The sequence below is a fragment of the Perognathus longimembris genome, chromosome 1, assembly GCF_023159225.1.
Source record: "Perognathus longimembris pacificus isolate PPM17 chromosome 1, ASM2315922v1, whole genome shotgun sequence".
Taxonomy (NCBI): domain Eukaryota; kingdom Metazoa; phylum Chordata; class Mammalia; order Rodentia; family Heteromyidae; genus Perognathus; species Perognathus longimembris.
In genome coordinates, this window is record NC_063161.1 from 122,656,160 (window position 1) to 122,670,829 (window position 14,670).

The 14,670-nt window shown below is 38.2% G+C and overlaps 1 protein-coding gene across 8 annotated transcripts in view; it reads right to left on the minus strand.

The window, feature by feature from the left end:
* Elavl2 (ELAV like RNA binding protein 2) overlaps positions 1-14,670 on the minus strand; it is a 163,569-nt gene that overhangs the window by 25,564 nt on the left and 123,335 nt on the right. The window lies entirely within an intron of this gene.

Below are 14,670 nucleotides of genomic sequence, written 5' to 3' on the forward strand. Positions count from 1 at the left end.
TAGATTCTATGGTTTCCCTCATTGGTAATAATTATGTATATGTCAAGGATAATTCTAGCAGATGATCACAATAGCTCAACAGCTATGTACTTATGATCATATAAGATGAAGCTAAGTGACATGAACTCCAAGTTATAGAAACAAGCAGCTTATCATTGTTGCTGTTATTTCTAATTCACTATGTAAATTTATTTCCTTTTTCTTTTGTTTATCTTCCCTATGGTTTAGCCTCTGTTGTCACTGTATTTGATTTTGGTACCCTAGGTATTGTATATATGTTTGTCTGAATCAGGGAAAGGAAGGGGAACATCAAAATGTGAGACAAAGGACAAAGGGTGTAAACTAACTGTACAACTGGGGAGAGGGGGTAAGGGAGGAGGGAAGGTGGGAGAAAAATGAGGGAGGAAGTAACAAGTTACACAATAAATGTACTTACTACCTTACATATGTAACTTTAACCCCTCTGTATATCACCTTGACAATAAAATTTTTAAAGAATAATATCCTAGACATATTCTAGTTAGTACAAATGAAGGAAAAATAAAATAAAAATAAAACTGGAAGCCAGGTGCCTGTGGCTCACACCTGTAATCCTAGCTAATCATAGGCTGAGATATGAGGACCACAGTTTGAAGCCAGCCGAGGCAGAAAAGTCCATGAGACACTTATCTCCTACTAACCAGAAAAAGGCTAGAGTGGAGTTGTGACTCAAGTGCTTTAGTGCTAGCCTTAAGCAAACAAGCTAAGGGACAGTGCCCAATTCCTGAGTTCAAGCTCCAGTACTGGGGAAGCAAACAAACAAATAAATAAGATATTGCTATTATTGGCAATTTCTCCAACAAAAACTCTATTGTCTTTGGGGTAAGATAATATAATACAGAGAGGGAGACTTGGCAAAGAACATTGTATACACGCTGGTAGAAAAACAATAATTAAGGCATCTTCCAAGTTCATGGCAGTTGTAAATAAATCAATTCTTGGACATTACAGGTTTGTGTAAGATGAGGGAAGAGGAGTGCACCCTGCACCCTGATGAAGAGACTGTCTTATCTCAAGCAGTGGTGACATCCAGAATCTTTAATGGGCTGACAAAAGTTCAACTTAACTTTATTTCCCCAATCACATTATTATATATTAGATCCTCCTATCTCCTCATTCTCTCATGTACAAATTTGTTCAGTTGAAACTCAATAAAGGTGCAAAATGAGAAACCGTGCACATTTGAGGAACAGAACAACAACAATAAATTTACTTAGTGGAATTATATTCAACTCCAGATTAGGGTTATTAATTCGCTTCTGCATAGAAGATGGGTTACAAGTTACTATGCAGCAGGGTGCTCAATGATTTAATGGGATTTCCTAGTAGAGACAAAAAAAAAACTATAAGGTCTACTTGAGCATGTTGTACTACATAATTCTCACGTTAGATGCTTCCACTAAATATCAAGAGATGCAAAGAAGGGAAATCACAGTTCCCGCACTGAGATGTGTTTGAGCTTTTTCAACACTGCCTAAGTACCAGACTGCCTCAAAGCTTCCTGGCAGGGTAGTGGCAATGCAGTGCAAAGCTTTTGGAGGTAGATAAATGGAATAAAGAGAGAAAAACTAAAAATCCTAAGACTAGTACACTTCACATCAATTAAAATACACCTATAATAGTTAAGTCTTTTCAGTGCACATTATTTGTCCTGGGTTTTAAGTAAGTCGAGGGCTGAAACTAATTCTTAGCAAGTAGGTACTCCACTATTTAATGAGTGGATATGTTCTGTGGCCTTATACAAAAACTATTACTAAAGTACCTCTCTGGAAGGATGATTAGAAGTTGTGGCAACTGCCTAAACAACTAGCTTATTTTATTGCTTCTTTGGAAACAATACAGTAAACTGACTTATAGCATAACAGATGTACTTATTCAATTCTTAGCCTTTTTCCAGGAATAAGTGCTTAAGGGTTCCCTCAAGATTGCCAGTAGAACTCATATTATGAAGATAATTGCTGCAACTTTATTTCTAAATATAGAGTTGAGAAAATTTGTGTAGTACTTGAATATCCAGTACGTTTAAGGCATGGTGGAGCTACATAAAGCCTGTGAACTCAACTGGTCCATGATGGGACAGACATATAGATTTTTCACATGCCTCTTTCCCACTGTTTTTAAGGCCATTTGCTTATTCTGGTAACTTTTTAAGGCCTATAAATGATGTTACAAATACCAAAATGGTCCTTGGCAGAAGGTTCCTCCACCCCTAGTTTAAAGACCTGTCAACAGATTTACATGTAATTAGAATGAAAGGACCATGCAGGGGCTGGTGTAAGTAACCTAGAACTGTTTAAAGAATAAAAGTCAACTAGTGCTGGTTGGCATTATGTGTGAAAAGATGAGAGTTCTCATCAAGCCAGGCTTAGAATTTTTCACATAATCTACCTAAGGTCTGAGAGGAAGACAAATACATGAAAGAGATTCAGAAGACAGACACAGACATGAAGGCCGATGGCTGTTACATAGAAAAGCTCACATAAAAGAATTACTTAATTCAGTCAATTTTGGCAGGGCTGAGAGGTATGCTGATACTGAATTCAGGGAACAGGTGCTGTCACTTAGCTTTTACACTCAAGGCTGGAACTCTACTACTTGAACCACAGCCCCACTTCTAGCTTTTTGCTACTTAAGAGATAAAGAGTCTCACAGTCTTCCCTATCTGGGCTGGCTTCAAGCCATGATCTTGGAACACAGACAGACAGGCAGACAGACAGACAGACACACAGACACACACACACACACAGAGACACACACACACACACACACACACAAATGTATACATTAAAAATACTTCAACAATTAAAGAACAATTCCTAAAAATAATTTCCATCTTTTAAAAAGAAAAAAAGCTTTATTTTCCTAAAAGCTTCCATTCAAATGCTTGTTTAAAATTTAAATTCTACATCCCATATTTATTTTAAATTAAATAACAGAATAGTTAGAACAGTGCTTGATTCTATAGAGATGCAGAAACTGTATGCATGTAGATACATATTCCACCACCCCCCCATACAGAAACGCAAAACAGCTCCCTTTCTTTCAAGTGCATTCTATCTTTGGTGGTATCAACCAGTGGAAACTGAACACCAATTCTTTTTTAAGCAATAATGAGGAACATTTGGGGTTGCCCAGGGTATTCAACCCTAAAATAGGGTGGAGAAGAAATTTGTGTGAGATACATACACCTGCACATATTAAAGTGGAAAAGTTTATTAGAAATATGATAAGGCCTCCCCTGAGAGCCAAAGAAGCCTTCTCCTACATGTATTTTGTAAATGATATGTTATACAACTATGAAAAATTTATTCAGTACATAAGTGGATAAGCCCTGCAACATTATTGAGTGTTTTATGACTTTAAATCTACCAAGATCTCTCTCTCTTCACATGATTAGACATTAGAGAATAACCACAGGGAAAACTTTTTTTTAAATGAACTGATTTGCAAGACTAATAGTCTCATTCACACACGATCCTTCATTCTCCAAATATCTATTAGACACCTAAGCTGTATATTCCCCCAAACAGCTTTAACAACAAAAAATATAATTACTGTATTCCTGAAGCCCTTTGTTTGACAGTTGTAAAGATTTTACAAGAGGATTTTTAAGGAAAGCCTGACAACCTTCACAGGACACAATAAAGAGACCATGTCATTGACAGTTATAGAACACCCACAGTAATGTTAGAGAGGACAATGAGGAGGGGGACAGACACCTTTATCTTTGTTCCAAGACAAAGTGTTCTCCTGCTTCAAATTTTCAGAAGCACTTCCATTTACCTTGAGAATCCGGTCCTCAGGTATTTAATTACACTGAATGATCTGGCACTAGGCCCTTTCCCTGGGTCTTAATGATTGATAGCATCAATAACACTTGCTGGCTGTAATTAAGCCTCCAAATAGTATCCCCTTTGCCACATGGTAGATCAATGTTCTTTAATACTCAAAGAACAGAGTACAAAGGGGAGAGGAGTGAGCTTTTAAAGCCCCTCACCTTCACAGTTCACTTGACTTTGCAGGCCAGGGTAGTTTGCAGGCATTGCATATATCATAATTCTTCCAAGACATGCTTAATGAAAAACAATACAGAAATTCCTCGCTTGTAACAATTCCTTATTAATCTTTTTTTTGTAAGCCTTTTGACAAGAGTATGCTCTGCTTTCACATAGCCTAGGAGCAAAATTCAGTTTACAAGTCACAGAGTTTCTAAATTAAGGTTGTATATGGCAAATGTTTTAAGAAATATTTATAGCATGCTGTGATTTTTATGCTAATAGGACAAATCCCCATTTACTCTGGCCCTGGCTAGAATGCTCAAATAGCCAGATAGTACAGTGAGCACACTAGTGGCTCATGCCTATAATCCTAGCTACTGGGGATTCTGAGATATGAGGATCCTGGTTCAAAGACAGACTAGGCAGTAAAGTCTGTGAGACACTTAAAAGTGACAGTTAGATGGATACCAAAAGAAGCCAGAAGTGGAGCCATGATTCAAGTAAAACACTAGCCTTGGGTAATAAAGCTCAGGGACAGCACTCAGGTCCTGAGTTCAAGCCCATGGACTGGTGTTTTAAAAATCTAGATATTCAAGGAGGAGAGAGAAGTGTGGTTGGGGAGCCTATAAATGAGGCAAATTCTCATTGAACTATAAAGCCAATTTTCATAACATAAAGAATCACAATCATCTTGGATCATATGACTCAATCTTTATGCATGAAGTAACCATTATTAATGACAGTCCCTATACATCCATACTAAGATTTCTCCTCTTAGAATCAAATATGCAACAAATTATTGTGATATACTTGGTAAGGTACTGAATGAGCTACAAATGTACTGAAAATGAACAGAGTATGAGATGAAGGAAAAGAAAAAAGATTATGGTTTCTGAGGTATATCCAGAATTATATTCATTAATGTTAACTTCAATCATTCGAGATAGTTTGATACATCTCACAGATGAAAATCTTGTTACTTCCACGTACATTTGTTTTGAAACAAGCATCATAGTATACCTACGGGCAAATCATGTATTCATTAAGCAGTGATTTTCAAGTGAGACCACCACCTGATTAAGAATTCACTGGTTTGACTGTTAAAATGTATATATGTTTATTGAAAGTAGGGAAGGGGGGGGGGAATATCAAAAAGGAGAGACGAAGGGTAAAAGCAAACCAATGCAACAGCAATACTTACAAAACTATATGCTGTAAACCAACTGTACAATTGGGGAGGGAGGAGAGAAAGAATTGGTGAGGGAGGAAAGTGGAAGAAAAAGGAGGTAGCAAGTTTGATAAGAAATGTATTCACTGCCTTACATATGAAACTGTAACCCTTTGTACATCATTTTGACAATAAATACATTCTTCATTCTTACTCTGGAGATGATTTTGATCCTGTACTAGGTTCAGTCTTTTCTCACCCATTCCAATGATCAATTCTGATAAACATGAAAGTTTTGGCTGCCTTATAGGTAAAGGGATTTTAAAGCATATAACCTTCAAACTCTGGGGCTTCTTAGGGCTTCCTGGAGAGCTCATAAAAATCACAAGACACTAAGGCCTCCTCCTCGACATGAATGTTAGTCTCTGAATGAGACAAATTCCCATATTGTTTGAAAGCATTTATAGGATATAAACCACCAACAAATGTCAATGTAGAAGTAAAACAAAGCCCACAAAACCTATCCAATGACTGCTTGGATGCGGCTCCACTGGGCTAGGGCCCTTTACAGTAAGGCACAGCACTTATTAACCTTGTGAGGTGGGGCCATCATCTGTATAGAAATGTGAAGAAGGTCATTTGGCTAAAGTAGTCAATAAAAGTAAAATTTCTAAATACAGACACTTAGCAAAATTTGTGGAAACTCTTTTTTTTTTTTTTTCTGAACTGTCAGTTTCTAAGAGCAGGAGACAATGTTTTTCTTGCTTTACCTATTCCCATGGCTCACTTGAGGGTCATTTCTAGATTCATTAGCAACTCCAGAACCAGAGCAGGAAGGATTAAATTTCTTTTTCCTGTGATGCAAGTAACATTACACTAATGACCAAAATAAACCAGAGCACTTCAGCAAGACTTTTTTTCTACAAATTCGCTTCTCAAACACAAAGTAATACAAAGTAACAACAATAAACATTAAAATATCCAACAAAATTAAATGAGAAAAATAAACATAACTATTTTCAGCAGATGTTTTTTTCCTCAACTGCCTCAACTCAATTCCTAAAATACAACTTTGATATAGAAACTTAAAACCTCAGAAAATTTCTAAACTGCTCTTTCCATAAGAAACAAGCCAAAATAAGCAACTTCTGCCTTGATGTCCAGTGTGAAGGCAAAACCCACTCACAATTAACCATGTAGATTGGCATGGCAGTACACTGAGGAAACTGGACCAACAAAGCAAAACCAGGAAGCAAAGCCATGATTCTAAGTCTTATGGTCATATTCAAAAGAGCTCTTCACAGAAAGGAGGTAAAGCAGGCAGGCAAAACCAAAATTTTTTTTTCAAATATACAGCATGTCAAGAAACTTCTGAAAATAAGACTTCAGCAAGTAACTCTAATGTGGTAGTAGTTAGGACTGGAAACTGATGCTAAAGACAATGTTAGGAAAAGTTGGCAGAGGTGGGAGTAAAAGAAAATGGACATCTACATTTTTTTCTAGAGAGCTGGCACCAATGTGAATGTACTTTCTGTCATTTTTAAACTAATATTTACCTTTCTCAGTCACCCATCAGTAAAAAGTGTTCTTGCATAAAGGACAGCCTTCTATAAAGTAGATTCAAGAAGTCATGCCACTTCCTTTACCAACCAATTACAATTGGCACCATCTAATTAATATTAACTCATTCCCATCTGCTAAATATGACCTCTTTGCCTCACAGGCTCAACTCAAAAGACAACAGAGTTCTTCTACCAGCTATCCCAAATAGCTCACTTCCCCTGCCCTTAATAGTTCCACTTCAAAGTCCCAAGACCCTGAAATGCCTGCATTAAGGTCCCTAAGAGATTATTTGCTCTATTTATTGTGGTGTCTCCAACTTGGTAAGTAAAAATGAAAATAAAATTCAGTATCCAAAAAGAAAAGAATCATTGTTAGATGTCAAAAGTGCAGTATAGGTATCATAGAGTCGGCAATGCCTTGAGTCACATCCTTTTAAATAAATCTTTCTTAAGAAGAGCTTTATTTCATCACCTGAAGAAATGCATTTGCCTATCAGAGAGTGCAGTTTGTTGCTACATGCATTGACACAAGCACAAAGATAAAAAACATACTCCAAATGTGTAGCACACATAAATCTTCTCCACATATGTAGCATACATTTGTAATCCTAGCATTCATGGGGCAGAGGCAGAATGATCATACCAGTACAAAGCCAGCCTAGGCTATGCAGGGACTCTGTCTCAAAAAATATTTTAAAAAAAAAGCAGGGGGGGGGGGGGGATGAAGTGCTATGAAATTGCAGTTAAAAAAAAGACATAGAAAGAACTAAGGGCATACTCATCTCAACTCTCCCACAAAGGGAAAGTTACCTTTTAACTCCAATGAACTTATCAATAAAACCTAAAATTCTCCACACTGGCTATGGAAGAAATGACTGGGATTTTGTGGTGCGGAGACACATCCAACAGAGCATGCTTCGGAACCGAAATGACTCCTCGTGAAGATATGGGTACTTTCGACTGCAGAAATTTCCACCATAACTAACCTCTAAGCAAAGACCTCTGCTTTATCAAATGTGGAAATAAGTATCTAAAAAATATCTATTCAAAGAATGACAAGCTCTTGCCCTCTAGGAATGCCCAAGTATCCATCTATCACTCTGGAAGAAATTCAGAGGAATACAATAGGCCTAAAACAAACAGTTCGGGGCTGGGGATTTAGCTCGGCAGAAGAGAGCCTGCCTGGTGAGCTCAAGGCCCCCAAGTTCGGTCCTCATTTCTGGAGGGAAAAAAATTATAACACAAACAGGTCTGTCTGGTAGCCACCTATCCACATCTATACCACACTATGTGAGAAAAAAAAAAAAAAACTTACGGGGAAGGGAATATCAAAATGGTAAGACAAAGGTTAAAGGGCACACCAATCAACCCGTGATACTCACAAGACAGTCTGTTGAAAATCAACCGTACAACTTGGGGTGGGGGAGGGGGATGAGGGAAGGAAGGTGGTAGAAAAAAGAGGGAGGAAGTTACAAGTTTGATAAGAAATGTAGTCACTACCTTAAGTATGTAACCATAACCCCTCTGTATATCACCTTGACAATAAAATTAAAAATTTTTAAAACTTTGGTGTGTCATGTGTAGATCAGGGCATCCTGAGAAACACATATAGTTTATTTATGTAAATACTACACTAATTAAAAAGAAACATCTATTCTCACTTCAAATAAAGTGTGTAAACCGGAGAAAACTTTATAAGAACTTTATTTAAATGCATTGTGGCTTCTGAGGGACAGATACAGCAAAATGCTACATCTTGGAACTAGAAATATGGCTCTGGATTGTCATACTATAAATTGAAAATTAAGTCAGGAGGACTGGGATGTGGCTGAAATGGTAGCTAGGAAAGCATGTACTTAGTCTGTGTTTATTTTCTTTGTTATTTAAGGTAAAAAGGCCATTTACTCAACATTTCATTTATGTCCACAGTTCTGGCACCTGAGGTAGGTCAAGGTGCTCAGAGGGACTTTCCCAGTGAATAGTGAAATCGATCCCATTACTGCTCTTACTAAAACACTGGTGGATCTCCCTGCCTAAGCAATGTAATCAAAGTGTCCACTGCATGGCAAACTCACCTTTTACAATCCCTCTTCACTCTTGGGCCCATTTCTACAAGGGCCTCCCATCCTGCTTTCTGCTCTTAAAAAAAAAAAAAAATCATGTGGTTTCCCTAACAGGCGCATTCAAACTTCCATGGCCTAGATGTGTGTGAATGTTCAGTTTGGGCACTTGGTTTTGATAATGATATGGTACAGGCATGTTAACAGAGCACTCACTATGGATTCTGCATATTCCAGCTCCTGTGTTCTTCTCCCTTTCCCTACTATGGGAGTTTCTGCACATGGCACTCCAGAATATTTCCTAATAGTTAGAAATAAATTGTAAAGAACAAGTCACAGTGATAAATCCACTGCATTACAATAACCCTCCAGCAAAAGGAGCAAGAGATAGAAAAGTATGCAACACAACTTTTACTGCAGCTGCTAAGTTTCTACCTTGGTAGTGTGAAAACCAAGGAAGAGTGTAGCCCCCCACCCCAACTCCCAGAAACAATAGGGCTTGTAAAATTTCACTGTCTTGGACTTTATTCTTAGCTTCTATAATTCCATTTTGGTGACTCCATGCTAGAGAGCTGCACTTCCACCTGTGAGACTAGTTCCTTGTAGTTTGACATTTAAAAATATATGTAGCCCTGTTCCTCTCTGTATCCAGATAGCAACCATAGTAATGGATTGTGAAAATGATCATAGTAATAGATTATACAAATAATCATAGTAGTAGTTATAGAAATGCCATGGCGACTGTCAGATTGGTTCACTTATGATTGAATACTGGATTGTTTTAGCCTGCTCATGCTTGCTTAAGTCGGTATTAGGGGAACATGGTAACAATTGTTAAAATAAAGTTCATAGTATGTCAGCCTGACCTCAAAATTCTGCTTCTGTAAACAGTTTGCTTAACCCATTTGTGACTTGCTCTACCCCTGTGTTAACCCCCTGCATCTGTGCTACGTGACCACCTGTTGTAGAATGCATAGCTCCTACCTTTAAAAACCCAGCCCTGTGGTGACTCATGGCTGTTCTTTATCATCCCAATGGTGGAGGGCAGATGCTGTGCCCAGCTAAATTAAAACTCCTAGCCCAATTGACTGAGTGCTGATGACTTTCTTGTGGTGGGTACAAGTCCTAGGTGGACAGGATACTGCATTTCAGGAAAGAAGTTAAAACTCAGGATACAATGTTGCATTTCACTAACTCTATTGTTCCATGGGATAAAGGTTGGCTTATTTTTTAAATAAGGTTCCTGTGGTTCACACTTATCATCTCAACACCTGGGGGGCCAAAACAGGAATGTCTCAAACCTGAAACCAGCTTGAGCTACAAAGCAGACCAAAGGGAAGGGGATGGAGGGGGGATGGGGAGAGAAGGGGAAGGGGGGGAGGGAAGGGGAAGAGGAGGGAGGGGAAGGGAAGGGAAAAAGTTACACTTTCTTAATATGAAATTTGTCACAGACAATGAAAGGATACTCCCTCAAAGGTATATATAATAGACAACATCAGTATATCTTATTACTATAAATTAATTTATGAACTATAAATTCTGGTAATTACAGGTTGGTTATTTCTTACGTAAAATGACTGCAACCACAGTGTTTTCAAATATTTTTGACTCTGGAATGTTTGCACAAGCATAACAAGAAATATTGGAAATGAATGGGATCCAAGTCTAAACAAGATGATGAATTGCATTTATGTTTCGTATACATCTTATACTTGGAGGTCATGTAATACAGCATTTCTAATACTTTTGTTCATGGCAGAGTTACATGGTATGGAATTCTCTACTTGTGCTGTCATGACAACCTGCGAAATCTTTGGGTTTTGATAAGGATGCTTATCATTTTAGAGCTATAAGTAGGAACTTAAAAAGGACTTGTCCAAGAATACACAGCCGGTTAAGTCACATTAGCAATGTGAGTCATCAGGAGTACAATCTCAGAGACCCAGTTCTACATTAAGCATCCAGTTCTTACTAAACAGGAAAAAATGCAAATCTGACATTTTCTTATTGAAAAAACAGTAATTAAGCAAAGGTATAAACTTATAGTAGAATATATTTAATAGCTTTGCTTAATTACTGTCAAAATGAACACATTAAGGTACAGATATAACTGTTAATATTCCAATATTTGCATAAAATTTTTGTATGTGCTTAAATAGGAGTTATTTTAATAACAGTATTTCCTATTAATAATACTTAGGTAAAGGCAATTTTTAGCCTGGTATATGCCAGAGTGATTAAGGAAAAGATCTATCTAATCAAGACCAAAGTAGGTACCTTTTCTTTTGTCAGTTGTGGGGCTTGACCTCAGGGCTTGGGTGCTGTCCCTGAGCTTTGGGCTTAAATATTAGTGCTCTATCACTTTGAGCCACAGCTCTACTTCTGGATGGATTCTCCTGCCTGGGCTGGCTTTGAATCATGATCCTCAGATCTCAGCCTCCTGAGTAGCTAGGATTACAGAGTTCCATTTTAGTGGTTTCTAATAGACTTCTTGACACAAATTCTTTTGAAATCTTATTAAAAAAGGACATGCCTGGGCTGGGGATATAGCCTAGTGGCAAGAGTGCCTGCCTCGGATACACGAGGCCCTAGGTTCGATTCCCCAGCACCACATATACAGAAAACGGCCAGAAGCGGCGCTGTGGCTCAAGTGGCAGAGTGCTAGCCTTGAGCGGGAAGAAGCCAGGGACAGTGCTCAGGCCCTGAGTCCAAGGCCCAGGACTGGCCCAAAAAAAAAAAAAAAAAAAGGACATGCCTGAATCTCATCTAAGACACTGATCTACTAGACCTGAAGTGGGGTCCTTAAATTATATTCTTAAAGTATTCCTCTTATGATTGTAAGGTAACCAAGTCTGGAAACAACTACTCTAGGATCTCAAAATGCCTCAAGTTTCTGCTTCAATTACTGCAAAATTACTGAATATGTGTCATTTATTCAATATACCTTATATTACACAAGCCCTATGGAGAATCTAATGCTATTAGAAAACCACAGAAGACACTCCTAAATAAGCTACTTTCAAAGAACTTGATTCACTGTTTCAATATTCTAATAACCAGGAATTTCAGCAAAGACATATTTACTGTTAGATGGCTTGGAAGACAGAACAGAAATCAAAATTCAATAAGTATCCAAACAGTTGTATACAAAGGACACAGTAAATAATCTTTTCATGTTCATTGAAGTATAAGCATGATGTATGATAAGTTTTTTGGGCAGTATCAGAAGACCAGAGTAATAGTCACAGCTCTGTATTGAACGACCTGACTTCCTTGGCCCAACATTAAGCCCATCAAGCTCTCCTTTTTTACTGGAGACAGAGAAGAGTACTTAAGACTAAAAATTACATCTGGGTCATGTTAGTCACTAAAACTCTATGGTGCCTCATGGGCAAAGAAAACAGACATCAAGGAAAGGAGAGCCTACTTTGAGTTGGAACCACATAGTCTGGCAGCCGTGAAGGTAGGACTACAGAAGCACTGTGCATCCTTCAATTAGAAGCAAGCAGGAAAGGGTAAACTAAGAGACAAGCCTCCTAAGAGAATATAAAGGCTGGGAATCAGACACACTTGCCAGTAAGGAACCAGTCTGTCCACAGTAGAGAACAGCTAGAACACTGACCTCACAGCTCCAAAGCTGAACCAAATGATATGAAGAAAGAGTAGTGAAACCAGAGTGAGAAGTAACAGCCTGACAGTTATCATCAAGATGGAATGGAGGGGCTGGGGATATGGTCTAGTGGCAAGAGTGCTTGCCTTGTATACATGAAGCCCTGGGTTCAATTCGCCAGCACCATGTATACAGAAAATGGCCAGAAGTGGTGCTGTGGCTCAAGTGGCAGATTGCTAGCCTTGAGCAAAAAGAAGCCAGGGACAAGTGCTCAGGCCCTGAGTCCAAGCCCCAGGACTGGGGTGGGGGGGTGAGGGTGGGGGGGAGAGGGTGAGATGGACTGGAGGAGGGGGAAAGGAAGATTGATTTGTGGAATAGCATCCCAGGATTGGGAAAGGCCTACATGTAGCCTCTACAAAGTGCTTAAAGCTGACAATACTCAAAAAACTTAGCTCATGACCTTATATTAATAATACAAAACTCATCTAATTGGGGGAGGGGGGAAGACCAGTCAAAAACAGTGGGTATACAGTTTTGGAAAGTGGCCTGCTTTGCCTTTCAAAGAAATCTGGGCCAAATTGAGGATACCAGCTGTTATCTGATATTTTTGCAAGAACCAAATGGGGGTTGGGAAAGAAGTAGTTTGCTGCTTGCCTATCACTCCAACCTGCATTGTAGAAAAATCAGAAGCAGCAGATGTCCCAGTATAAAAGCCACAAAACATTATTGTCCTTCCTTCCACATCCTCATCCACATCCTCATCCCAAGCATTTGGGACTGAAGAGAGAAGGCCAGGCTGAGGATAGTAAGGAAGCAGCTGTAACCAATGTCTCCTTTAAGGTCATGGACATTTCGCCAGTGGCACCATTCTCTGGATCTTAAGACGGTCAGGATGTATAGAAAAAGAAGTGACTCTCTAAAAATGAAATGAGTGCTTACAAATAGAAAAGAAGAAAAGGGAATTTCCTGAGTCATCTCAACTATCAAGGATTAAAAAAAAAAAAAATTTGGATAACCACAACTCAGGTCTTCAGAACTAAGACCAATTGATTTCCAGGACTACTGCTCATTTGAGCTAAGGAAGAGGAAGTCTGCTAAAAGGCGCAGTTAACAAAGAACAAGCAAATGAGCCTGAAGGTAACTGGATAACGGATCCTATTTTTAAAAAAGCACTTTGTTACTACTTACTAGCACTATTAAAAGATTAATTGCTTGACAAAAAAAATATGCAGAAAATATGGACACTTAAGAAAAAACAATTCCAAATGGGGGAAAAAAGTTGATACAAATTTAAATTCTGGGTATATTAGGAATCTATTTCTTTTGCTTGAATTCAGATAATACAATAACCAGCATATTTACTGACTAAAGGACATTTTCATTGAATGTTATCTTAACTAAGAAATATCCATAATTCTTAAGCATCTTACATGTAAGTATACTTGAGTGTCACCATGAAGTTTCCTTGGGATGAAAAAGAGCTGACAGGAATTTCTCCTGTGGGACAATAAATATAAAGGATGAGGTGTCAAAACCACCCAAGGCTAACAAATTACCTTAACTGACAATTCTAAGAGAACTTTTAAGCACAAAGATGACACTGCATTTCCAGATAACTGAAAACAAATATGAGTAGAAATCTTCTTGACAAGTCTCTAAGCAAGATGGATGTCACAGTGAGCCTTGACTAACTCCCCTCACCATTTCAAGCTAGAGTCTGAGCTGGTTTCTTAAATCACAGATAGAAAACAGACTCCAACTTGAGTCAAATGATAGGGTTGTATGTAATGTTATTCAGAAAAATATTTGGGATCCACAGTTAGATTCAATAAGAAAGAGTACTATGACTGATTCACAATGACCACTGGGCAGGAGTGAGTGAAGTGATGATACAAGTGCCCACAATTTGCTAGAGGCAGCATCCCTTATATCTTCTAAAGGAAAAGAAATATATGCTGTGGACTGGATTAACTTCTTATCCAGAGAAAATCGATGTATTTCAAAAACACACAAAAATCCAAAAGTATCCACAAAATAATTTGCCATAAAACCTGGGAAAAAAATACAACAGGAAAAAATGAGGTGTGTGTGTCATGTAAGCTTTCTAGTCAGTCTCCTCAAAGAAAGCTGAGTCTGCCAGAGTCCAACTACAGTCCAACCACAAAAGCCAGCTTTGGCACATGTTTTCTGTATGACCCAGGAGCTAAGAATGGTTTTTACATATTTAAACTGT